We start from the raw sequence: 12,404 nt of genomic DNA, 5'->3' as shown, positions 1-12,404 counted from the left end.
CCACTGACAGAGGCACTCTTTTTTTTTTTTTTTTTTTTTTTTTTTTTCCTTTTTGCGGTATGCGGGCCTCTCACTGTTGTGGCCTCTCCCGTTGCGGAGCACAGGCTCCGGATGCACAGGCCCAGCGGCCATGGCTCACGGGCCCAGCCGCTCCGCGGCATATGGGATCCTCCCAGACCGGGGCACGAACCCGTATCCCCTGCATCGGCAGGCGGACTCTCAACCACTGCGCCACCAGGGAGGCCCCTCAGAGGCACTCTTGTACCCATTTTATAAATGAGGAAACCGAGGCAGAGTGGTTATGTAAGTCATATCGCTGAGCTGCAGAGCCAGGATTCCAACCCAGGAAGTCTGATAGCAGAGTCTGCCTGGATTGGAGTTTCCCAACATTATCTTTTTCCAGTGCTCTAAAATCATTGTTCTACATTATTCCTTTTGTCTCCTGTTTTAAAATGTAAGCTTAAAATATAACCTAGGGGAGAGCAGATACCTAATACTATTGTGTGCCCTTCACAACTTTGGACACATTCCTGGTCATATCTATAGCTTCTCAAAGACCCTGAGCTCTGGGATACAACCTGGGGCCATCTCAGCAGTGCCGTTAAAATGAATTAAGCTGAATCCTGGGGCCTCAGCTGAGTGCCCTTCCCACTTTGCAAACCATCAGTGAAACTTTCTACAGGCCTTAGAAATGCATGCAAACCCAAGAGTGGAATGAAGTCAAAGAGCACTGCCCCTTGATGATCTGGTCAAACTTGACGGTTGGAACCAATCTGCCACCAGCAAGTGCTTTCTCTTCAGGGAAATCCTCAAGGGAGATATAGCCGCTCTGCTCCAAGGGCTGTGTCTGGAGGGCAGGAATCAGCCCTTATTGAATACCACCGCTTGTGTATAGCTGTGAATCCTAGATCTGTCATTACAACTAACTCTTACGAGGGGCCTGAAACTCATTTGAAAAGAGTGCCAACAGAGGTGAGATGCTGCAGATATATCCCTTGCATCCTCCCTGCAAAAATTCTAAATAATCTAACAAGAAATTCTGCCGGTTCCATTTCGGAGGTCTTAGAAACCACACTGTTCGAGTCTTCCACTGGGCCGCCTCGGGCCTTGGAAAACAGCCAGCTTCTCTCTAGGCTGGAGTGTGCATGAGACTTCAACCCTGGGTGTCCGTGGAAGAAGAGAATGCCCTGCTCAGTGCTGTATGTGGATGTGTAAATTACAGCAGATGATGCACTTAGCAATTATGTTCTTTGCATACATAAGCAGGAACAACAGCTCCCAAACTGCCAATATCCTTCTCAGTTCTCACAGAATGGCTATGTGTCACATGGTCACGCAGCAGGGGGCCTGGAAATGAGGTGAAGGAATGGCACAGTATGAAGTTTCAATTTTGGAGAAGCACCCCTCCTGCAGTAGCGAACAAGCAAACAAGGAAAGCCTCAGAAGACACGATGGCCTGGCAGCACTGCACGCCCCAACCCTCTTGAGTGTGGAGATGGTACTTGGAGGAGACTGGAGGAATGGAGAATAGGGCCAGTGGCTCTGGAGCTCCAGAGCCTGGTGCAGCTGTGTGACTATCTGGAGGAGACAGGGAATATTGCTAACTTGTTGGGAACTGATTGGGAGGCTTTAATGAAACAGCTGAAGCTACACTGCAAATTTCAAATGCCTGGATGGGACAGGCAAGTAGCATAAAGGAGAAGAGTGAGTCTGATGGGGACTCTGGTGATCTCTACAGAATGCATGTGCCCCCTCCAAAGGGTAGCTCTACTGAATCTCAAGCAATTGTTGCCAGGCAGGAAGAGCTGACTCTTCTAATTCTTCAGGAAATACTGCAAATCCTTGTGTGGGGAGAGGTAGGTGTGTGTGACAGAGACCTGTCTCAATTTGTAACTGTTGGCAGTCAACTTAAATTATTTAAAATATTGTCTAGATTTGTATTAGCTATCTACACTGAGTAACAAACAGCCCCCAAATTAGTTGTTTACAACCACCATTTTATGCTGCTCATGACACGTGGTTCAGGAACTTGAGAAGAGCTCCACTGAGTGATTCACTTCTGATCCATGTGGTGCCAGCTGAGGCAGCTGGGGCTATGGGTCCATGTCCCAAATGATGGATTCTTACCCCCCCCCCATATCTAGTGCCTCTCTATCTGTTCTCCTTGGTTTTCTCTGTCTCTCTCTCTCTTTGAATGGTGTCTTATCCTTCAGGGCTTCTCTATGTGCTTGGCCTTCTCACAGCATGGTGGCCTCAAGAAGTTACGCATTTATATGGCAACCGGCTTCCAAGAGGCAGAAAATAGAAACTGCCAGACCAGTTAAGAACCATGCTTGGACCTTCCACAGCATCACTATCATCCTTTGCTGTTTGTCAAAGTAGGCACAGTACCTACTTAGTCTCATGGAAGCAGAGGCAGAGAAATGGACTCCATCTCTTTTTTTGTTTTTTTAACTTTATTTATTTATTTATCTGGTTGCGCTGGGTCTTAGTTGCGGCAGGCAGGCTCCTTAGTTGTGGCTCGCTGACTTAGTTGTGGCGTGCGAACTCTTAGTTGCAGCATGAATGTGGGATCTAGTCCCCTGACCAGGGATCAAACCTGGGCCCTCTGCATTGGGAGCACAGAGTCTTATCCATTGCGCCACCAGAGAAGTCCCCTGGACTCCATCTCTTGAAAGGAGGTGGCAAAGTCATACCGCACGAGAGCATGTGAGATAAGAGAAGTGGTTTCATGCATCTTTTGAAAACACATTCTGCCTCAAGATCAAGACACATGTGAAGTGAATGTGGCCTGAAGCTCACCAGTCTGTAGTCTTTCAGATAAAGAGAACTTACTGGGGCACTATGCGATCATGACTAAGAGTGAGTATTCTGCAGCCGAACTGCCTGGATTAAAATCCTAGCCCTGTCACTTACTATCTGAGCCATCTTGGGAAGTTCAGTTAACTTCTCAGGATCTGAGTTTCTTTGTCTCTGGTAACAATAGTACCGTACCTATCTCAGGGAGATTTTGTTAGACTAAAGGAGTTAATATTTGTCAAGTGATTAGCACAGAACCTCACACAGAATAAGTGCTCAGTAAGTAATAGTGTATTTGCAAATTTGCTAGGGCTGCCATAACAAAGTACGACGAACTAGGTGGCTCAAACAAGAGATACGTATTGCCTCACAGTTCTGGAGGCTAGAAGTCCAAGATCAAGGTGTCAGCAAGGTTGGTTTCTTCTGAGGGCTGTGAAGGAAGGTTCTGTTCCAAGCCTCTCTCTTTGGCTTATCAGTGTCTGTTTCTTCCTTCTGTCTCTCCACACCATCTATCCTCTATGTGTGTCTGTCTCTGTGTCCAAATTTCCCATTTTTATTAAGACATTAGTCATATTGGATTAGGGCCCACCCTAATTACTTCATGTCAACTTGATTACCTCTGGAAAGATCCTGTCACCGAATAAGGTCACATTCTGAGGCACTGGGAGTTAGGACTCCAAAATATCCTTTTTTTTTTTTTTTTTTTTTTTTTTTGCGGTACATGGGCCTCTCACTGTTGTGGCCTCTCCCGTTGCGGAGCACAGGCTCCGGACGCACAGGCTCAGCAGCCATGGCTCACGGGCCCAGCCGCTCCGCGGCATGTGGGATCTTCCCAGACCGGGGCATGAACCTGTGTCCCCTGCTTCGGCAGGCGGACTCTCAACCACTGCGCCACCAGGGAAGCCCCAACATATCCTTTTCTGAGGGACACAATTCAACCTGTAGCAGACAGGGTGGCTGTGGGTCATTCATGCAATTGATGTTTCTAGTATGGCTATCAGACATACACAGCACAATCCTAATGTGCTAAAGAGATGCTAAAATGTATATAATAAAAGATTATCTTTTGTTCTCACGGAGTTTGGAGAGACAGCACCTAGAAGACATTTACCAGTATTAGGAAGGTATAAATAATCAAATGCCATGTGAATGATACAGTGGGAATGCTGGTGAAATCTGGAGGAGAGAGGGAGGCTGTATCTGATGCCCTGGCTGAGATCTATCACACGGGTACAAGTAGGCTCAAGCAGAATGCTTCTGGTGCCTGCTCTTCTCGACCACACCTGGCTGTTTGCCCCTCGGGCTCTACCATGGGCCTTGCTTGACTTGCCCTGAACTCAGGCTCAGCACTGGGACAACTCTCAGAGCCTTCTTACAAACTGCAGTTACTGGGCCCACAGTCTGACCCAGACAATTAAGTCTCTACACCTAATTACACATCTCCTCGATGTGAGCCTCGACCCTGTTCCCAGCCATTTGTGAACAGTGTAGAAATGGGAGTGCTCAGGCAAGACTGTGCAGATGAGACGGAATTCTAAGTGAACACTAAAGATTGTAGAAGATTCCCTCAGAAACAGGATGGGAAAGAGGGCCCCAGTTGGAGGGGGTGGTCCATATGCAGGAGACATGGGGAAATGTATTTAGCTGACTGAGAGGAAGGCTTTGTTTGGGAGCAGAGTGAGGGGTCAGTTGGGAAGGGCCTGCCTGACTCCTAGAGGGTGAAATCTGATCTTACCCTCCTTTGAGGTCTCTACACTAATTCTCTGCCTCAGTGTCCTCCCCACTCCACCCCCTCCCCACATACACCCCACAACAGCAACCAGGGAGACGTACTTTGCGTATGATCGATCTTATTAACAAGAGCCATCACTGAAGCTCAAGCCAAGTGATGATGCCATTTGAGAATAACTACTCTGCACATGACTCACCACGTACCTCTGGGTGATTGGGAAGGGGCTTCCAGAAACATAGGAAGAGCATCCCCTGTTCTTCTTTTAGATGTTGTGATGTCTAGGTAACAGAATGCCAAAATTAGACTTCCCCATCTCTTTTGCAACTGACACACCAGTCTGATATAGAACAGAATGAAAGTGAGCTGAATGCTGCTTTTTCTCTAGTGCCATGGCTTGTCATTCATGAAAGCATCGACTGTCAGTCTCTAGGGAACACCTTGCCTGCTATTGTCTCTGAACGTAAAATGAGAATAGCATGGCAGAGTGGTTATGAGCGCAGACCCCAAACCAGACTGCCAAATTCCGGGTCCACTTCACTTCTTGCCAATGGTGGGACCCTCTGTGCCTCTGTTTCCACATCTGTAAAGTGGAGACAACGATTATATGTACCTGGTGAATTAACAGATGGAAATCTCTAACAGCGTGGAAGCACATAAGAAGCACCATGTAAATAGTAGCTCTCATTAACATTGGCTGCAGGAATGTGCAAACTACATACCACTTAGTGCAAGTCTGAAAATCTCAAGAATCTGAGAACCTTGTAGGGAGAGGAGCCTCTGACCATGCAGGAAACCAGGACTAAGAATGCATGGTAATCAACTTCTCACTTAACTTTCTCAAAGGAATCCACTTTGGGAGGCCATAAAGATGGAATGGTATCTGCCCTGCTCTCCATGAAAGAACAGAATCTAGGACTTGTCAGTGGGACAACCAAGATAAGGACCCTAACTTTAAGCTTCCAGGGTAAATCAGTGAGCAGTCAGCTTCTCCAGTCATCACATCTCCTTTTTCCTTCCCTCTGCCTCTGAGCCCACCCGGACCTCTTCTAAAAAAAAAGAAAACAAGTAAACTCATAAGGGCTCATAGCAAATAGGCTCAAGGAATGCAGCTGTTTCACTTTCAACGCCTGAGCATTACCTTCACCCTTACACACAGCACAGATCTATAGATATAAAATATTTGCTATAGGGCTTCCCTGGTGGTGCAGTGGTTGAGAGTCTACCTGCCGATGCAGGGGACACGGGTTCGTGCCCCGGTCCGGGAAGATCCCACATGCCGCAGAGCGGCTGGGCCCGTGAGCCATGGCCGCTGAGCCTGTGCGTCCAGAGCCTGTGCTCCGCAACGGGAGAGGCCACAACAGTGAGAGGCCCACGTACCGCAAAAAAAAAAAAAAATTTGCTATAGATATAAAATATATACAAATATCTCTGCATATATTCTATTTACACATATAAAAGTATACTACCACATGTGCAGACACATGTACACCATGTTGGGTGTGTTCCTTAACACCTCTGTTATTCGTCCAGACTGCATCTCTTACCCTCCTAAATGGTGCTTAAAAAAGGAACAACAACAAACTATAATTAATTCTGCAGAGAGCTTAACATAGTCTAGAATTACTGTTCACCTAGATCTTAAATCAAGCTCTGGAAAAAAGATGTTGAGATAATGTACACCATATTCAAAACATGCAAATAGAAGCCCATGAAAAATAAAACTTTATTTTTCGAATCCTGAGAAGAGGGTGGGAGTACTTTAGAAACTATTTTCTTAGGAGCAAAGGAAATCAGAGCTCGACAGGGCAGCACCATGGGCTGGTTTGAGGAAAAGGGCATAGTTTTAACCTCCTATCCCATGTGTTTGGCCCTTCGCATCACATTTCTTTTCAGCACCACTGCAGACCTGAGAAAAATATCTTGGCTTAAGTTGCATGTGAAAATGAATTTGTAGGTCTCAACCTGGCTCTTGTGACTGAGTGTAGTGCTGCATAATTTCACAGGGTTGGGGCCTGATTGACAGCGAGAAACAGCCTGCAGGATCTCACAGGTCAGAACAGAAAAGGGGCTTGGCACAAGGACCCCAGAGCATGCTGGGTAGCAACCTGCACTCGACCGAGTTCTTCCTTCATATAAAACAGCAAGAGTCAAATAAGCTCATCTGAGAGGCCTTGAGTAGTCCATAGAAATAAGGTAAAGAGTACACTCCAGCAGGTCAAAGTGAGGTCTTTCAGGCTGACCAAACTCAAGCAGAGGGAGAATCCCCCAGGGAGGAAAGGCCCACAGAGAGATGGACCTTCACCTGCTGTCTCTTCACATGCAGGAAACCATGAGCTTTCTGATGCCCCAAAGATTCTTTCACCACCAGCCCATCTTCATTCTGATTTGAGCCATCCGTGCAGCCCCATCCATACTTCCCCTAACCCTGTCATTCTCCTCCAAAAGCCTAGTGATTTTTAGGGTAGATTGAATTTATTGGCAGGCATCCTTGACTCTGAGCTTTCCAAAGTCATTACCATTTGACAGATACTGCATGCCCAATTAGCAGATGCCTTTGGGTACCTGTCCCTTCAATTAGGTCATACATCATCATTCTCTACCATGACCATGTGCCCTGGGAGGTAGCCATACCCCTAGCTCAAGAGTAAACACTGACTAGTCTGAGCCACTCTTGTTATTACTATTTTCGTGGCCAGCTCTTTGTTTGGGGGAGGATGTGGCACCCAGTCCTGAGCAGTAGGACGTGAGAGGAAGTCTTCTGGGAATGACTAACTGGAAAGGGGTTCCCAGACAGACACACATGAATGAAGAGTGTCTCTCATTCTTCTGTTGGATGTTGTCATGTGTATGTAACATGGATGTTAAGATAAGACAACCCTGCCTCATTTGTGACCAAGACACCTGTAGAATAAAGACCACATATGCACTGAAGGTGCTCTGAAGACCTTTCATGCAGCACTTCCAGAGAACCTATGAAAAACCAGCTCTACAATGATTGGGCTAAGAGTGTGAAGGAAAAGGAGTATTTTGGAAACAATATTTCTTTAAAGAGAGTTGTTTCCATGCTGCATTCCCCTGCCCTCCAGAGGAAACAGGGAAAGTTATCAACTGCTTGGCTTATACCTGGAAGATGGAGAGGCTGGGCTTCCTCCACCACCCCTGCATTTGGGAGTAGCCATGGAGTCAGCTTTGCCTCTTGCCTCGAGAGGACGTGAGAAGGACTAACAGCCAGGAGCAGACTGGTACTTTGAGATTGGCCTGTACTTGCACAATTTGTCAGGGTGAAAGATACATGATTCTTAAGACCTGGCCATGGGTCGTGCAGAGGAGAGGCAACAGCACATCAATATAGGGCCACACTGAGGCTTCCCTGGTGGCACAGTCGTTAAGAATCCGCCTGCCAATGCAGGGGACACGGGTTTGAGCCCTGGTCCGGGAAGATCCCACATGCCGCGGAGCAACTAAGCCTGCATGCCACAACTACTGAGCCCACGTGCCACAACTACTGAAGCCCATGATCCTAGAGCCCGTGCTCCACATCAAAGGAAGCCACTGCAATGAGAAGCCCACGCACCTCAATGAAGAGTAGTCCCCGCTCGCCACAACTAGAGAAAGCCCGCATGCAGCAACAAAGACCCAATGCAGCCAAAAATAAATAAATAGATAAATAATGAATTTAAAAAACAAAATAAAGTTTCTGTTTAAAAAAAAATGAACATGATGCCATTATCACATCTAAAAAATGAAAAAAGGGCCACATTTAGGGGAAGATGACCCCAAAAACAACAACCCAGAGGTGAACCTTAGTCTTCTGGGGGTTGAGGAAGAATTCGTGACTGATTATCCGTAAGAGAGAGGCAACCACCCAAGGAAACGGCAGGAGGATTGATGGGAATGTCCTATGAGCCCACAAAAGTATCACAGGCGAGTTAGATTTAAATAACCCTAAGGAATAAATACAAATTATAGATACATAATTAAACAGATAAATAGATGTAAGACCTTTTGTGAGCCTCTGCTACTCCTTTGTAAACTATTCCCCTGATTAGCAAGTAGGCAGGATGGTAAACACACCTCTTTTCCAGTAGTGAACCAAGAGAGGGGCAGTGGGAACAGCCAACAGGAGCAGGCAGATAGGGGATGCATTGTCCTTGGAGGATTTTAGAACAATAATAACACTGACTAAAAGTTAGTCTGCTTTCCGTTATCACCAAGCATCCACAATTCTCAACAATGCTACGGGGCAGACCATGGTCACCACACCCCCCTCCTTGATACCCCACCTTCCTTATAGGGCTCTTGTTATATGAGACAATAAGTTTCCCTCATTGTTTAAGCCATTTGGAGTGTTCTTCTTGTTACTTGAAATAAAAGACGCTGAGCTAGCCATGGGACAAAGTAAGGTATTTTCCATCAAGAAGTTTAGAATTTAATTAAGTGAGGTATGGACAGACAGAAGTGTTTTCTGGGGTGAATGTCACACTTAAGTACTGATACCAGGCAATTGTATGGACAGGAAACACATGTAGAGCTGTTAACCCTGCAAAATAGAAGATTGTTGGAGAAGGGCAAGAAAAGTTTCTTCCCATTTATAAGCACATTGTAGTTGTTTTACCTGGATATCTCAGTGTAGAAAATAAAACACAATTTCCAACTGTGGAAATTACTTAGTGTGGACTTGAGGCCACATTAAGTAATTCAGCAAACAAGGCAAAATGCACGGGACATCTTGTCTGTCACCACACAACTGCTTTTTACTTCATTCTCCTTGTCCCTCTCCCAATACCTCACCAATTCTGTTTACCGTCAAGTAAGTTGACAATCATTGAACAAACTCCTATGGAGAAACTAGTAGACTCCTCTAACTGCGCTAAACACTGGGTCAGATATCTAGATAAAATGGTTTTTCAGACGCTTCTGCAGAAGAGGAAATTGAGCTTCAAAATTGCTAAGTGGGATTCAAAGCAAGTTTGGTCCAACTTGAAAGTTCATGATCTTTCCACTTGGCTACTCAGCTTCTAAGAAACATAGAAATATCTGACTTGGTCTCTCCTTCTATGAGCTCATAGCCAAAAACCTATGCAATCTGGGGAAAAAAATGGAGACAAGAAAGAGAAATGTACAAGTGATAGGTATTGCTTAGCCCTGCTAGAAGTTAAAGAAACTAGATACCACAAGGAGAAGGTAAGCATAGGTGATAATAGAAAAACATATGTTTTGTCCCTGGGCAGATGCTTCTGGATTTCAGCTCTTATGGCCTAATTCATTATTAGAGCTTAATTTTAGCAAATAATATATAAATGTCATTGATTCTCTTATGGATCCCTTTTCAAAGGGCCATTTACAAAAGCCCTGCAAGCAGAAACCTCCCTTGGGGTTCTAATTCTTTTTTCTCCAATGTTGTTTTTATTTTGATTGGAACAAATTCTTTTTTTTTTTTTTTTTTTTCCTCGGTATGTGGGCCTCTCACTGTTGTGGCCTCTCCCGTTGCGGAGCACAGGCTCCGGACGCGCAGGCTCAGCGGCCATGGCTCACGGGCCCAGCCGCTCCGCGGCATGTGGGATCTTCCCAGACCGGGGCACGAACCCGTGTCCCCTGCATCGGCAGGCGGACTCTCAACCACTGCGCCACCAGGGAAGCCCTGGAACAAATTCTTATGAAAAAATTTGTTAAGCAGTAGAGAAGATGAGCTACTCAAGCAAGTGGCTTTCCTGGTGTCTCCCAATGTATTCCTAAGTGCATCCCATCTATTCCTTTATCCTAGGAGAGCAAATATATTAAACAATATAGTGAACCGTTCTGGTATTTTTCTAGAGAGAGTAGATGCGTGAAATGCGAGTGGTATAACTGTTTACATTTATTTTATATCTACTTTTAGGCTGATTTCAGAATGTGAATCACCCAGGATTCTTAGCGGTCCTCATGTTCTTGCCTGAGAGCATTTGTACTAAGAGAAAAACATAGTTGGGATTTGAATTGACTATCATATGTTTAGAAATAAAGATCTGGTAGGAAGATAGAAGAAGCCATTTCTTCTAAACTCTTCTAAGCTCATTATCTAAGCTCTTCTCTTATTCTTTTCTGTGTTTCTATCATATATATGTTCAAGAGTTGTCTGTACTTAGTACAGTCTTTACCCATTCTACTGAAAAGACAGATCTGTATTGACCTGCACTGTCCTTCACAGAATCAAAGAATCTCAGAGCTTGGAAGGATCATAGGAAATCTCCCAGATTCCAAATAAATACCTAGGTATCTTCTCCAAATACCTCCAATCTTTGCTTGAAAACTTTCAGTGACTAAGGTAGCGTTTTGGGGGGGAAGGACAGAATTACCTTAGTAATGAGAACTAACAAAATTTTTTTAGTGTTGTTCGCTTTTGTGCTTTAGTAATTGGGCCCACTCTGCCACTTTATCTAAAAGTGATGGACTTTTAGATAAAGATCATGTCTTCTTATAAATCTTCTTTTCCCCTAGATAAACATATCCATTTCCCAGTATCCTTTTGGGGAAACTGTTTTCTCCCTCTGCCATGATTCTGTCCTGGACCCTAAAATAGGAATTCTTGCTCTTCTAGAAGTATTAAGAAGAATTGTTTCACTTGTTCCCTGTCCTCACCATCTTCTCCCCAAAGGATTGAAGAGAACCTTATCTAATAGGGGAGACGGATACAAGTCCTGAACTTGGGAGGCTGAGCCCCTGGTTGACCATCTTTTTGCAGACCTGCTAGAGAGACATGGTGTTCACCCCATCCCTGCTTCCATGTGATAAGAAGACGTGGGTCAGAGCCCAGTGCTGCCTTATAGAGGCATGGCTGGAGGACTTTCTCGGTCCTTGCTCCCTGTGTTCAGCAGGTGCAGGGAGGTCCACAGATGCTCCTGGACGTGGACTGGTTCAGTGTCTGTTCCATCAGTTCAGTCCTTGCAAACTTAGCTCCCAGCATCTGATGCTGCAGGTCCAACCCATCTCCATGAATGCAGTTTTGCCAACAATAAAAATGATGGTTCGAGCTCCTCTGTGTGTATTTTTCAGTTGCTTCCAAACTTGAAAGGAGAAAGGATGCAATTCACTTACAGAGGAAAAAAAAACCCAACATATTCCTTTATACTGCATATATCATGGGTTTTAGTCTTTTGAACATTCTCCAGTTTGTCAAAGTCTTATCCTAGTATGATTCCTAGAACTGAACAGAATATAATCAAGTGTGGACTCACAGCATAGAAAGTTCTCTGTGACTTAGACACTGAAGCTTGGTAAATAATTGAGCCATAGACACCTTAACTACACAGAGCCTGAATATTTTATACAGGTAGCGTATTTTACTTGACTAGAGTCTCCCCCAGAAAACTGAGAAAATTGCTTCTCTAGAAACCCAATGAGTTACCCCCAGCCTCCCCTCTACCCCATCACCTTCAAATGGGGCCCCCTTTCAATCACAAAAGCCAGGCATCAGCAGGGGTTTTGGTTCCCTGATGTAGAGACCTGCACACAGGAGGGCCATGAGTAAGATCATCTGCTAATAAAAAACTATGCAAGGGAAGGAGCAGACCCTGACGTTCTCTTACCTCCATTTCTCAGAGGCTGGGTCTAGAGTTCTTCCCAGGTCCAGATGATTGGAGGAAAGGAGTTTCATTTAGTTTTCAGACCGCAGGGAACTGGTGCTTCGAGGACGGTTTTGGGACTCACTGTACCAAAGGCAGGCATCTATTTTCAGGAAGCTGGTCCTTTCAGTTACTTGCTTGATTAAAACATATTTTGTGGAATCCCTCAGCCAGAGAATGGATTCCTTTAATGAGACAAAAAAAAAAAAAAAAAAAAAAAGTGTGTGTGAGGTCAAAGGGAAGAAATGGCTCCCTGTGATCAAGGAAAACTC

Source organism: Mesoplodon mirus (assembly GCF_964341445.2).
Source record: "Mesoplodon mirus genome assembly, chromosome: 1".
Classification (NCBI taxonomy): Eukaryota; Metazoa; Chordata; class Mammalia; order Artiodactyla; family Ziphiidae; genus Mesoplodon; species Mesoplodon mirus.
Note: the sequence above shows the minus strand (reverse complement) of the source record.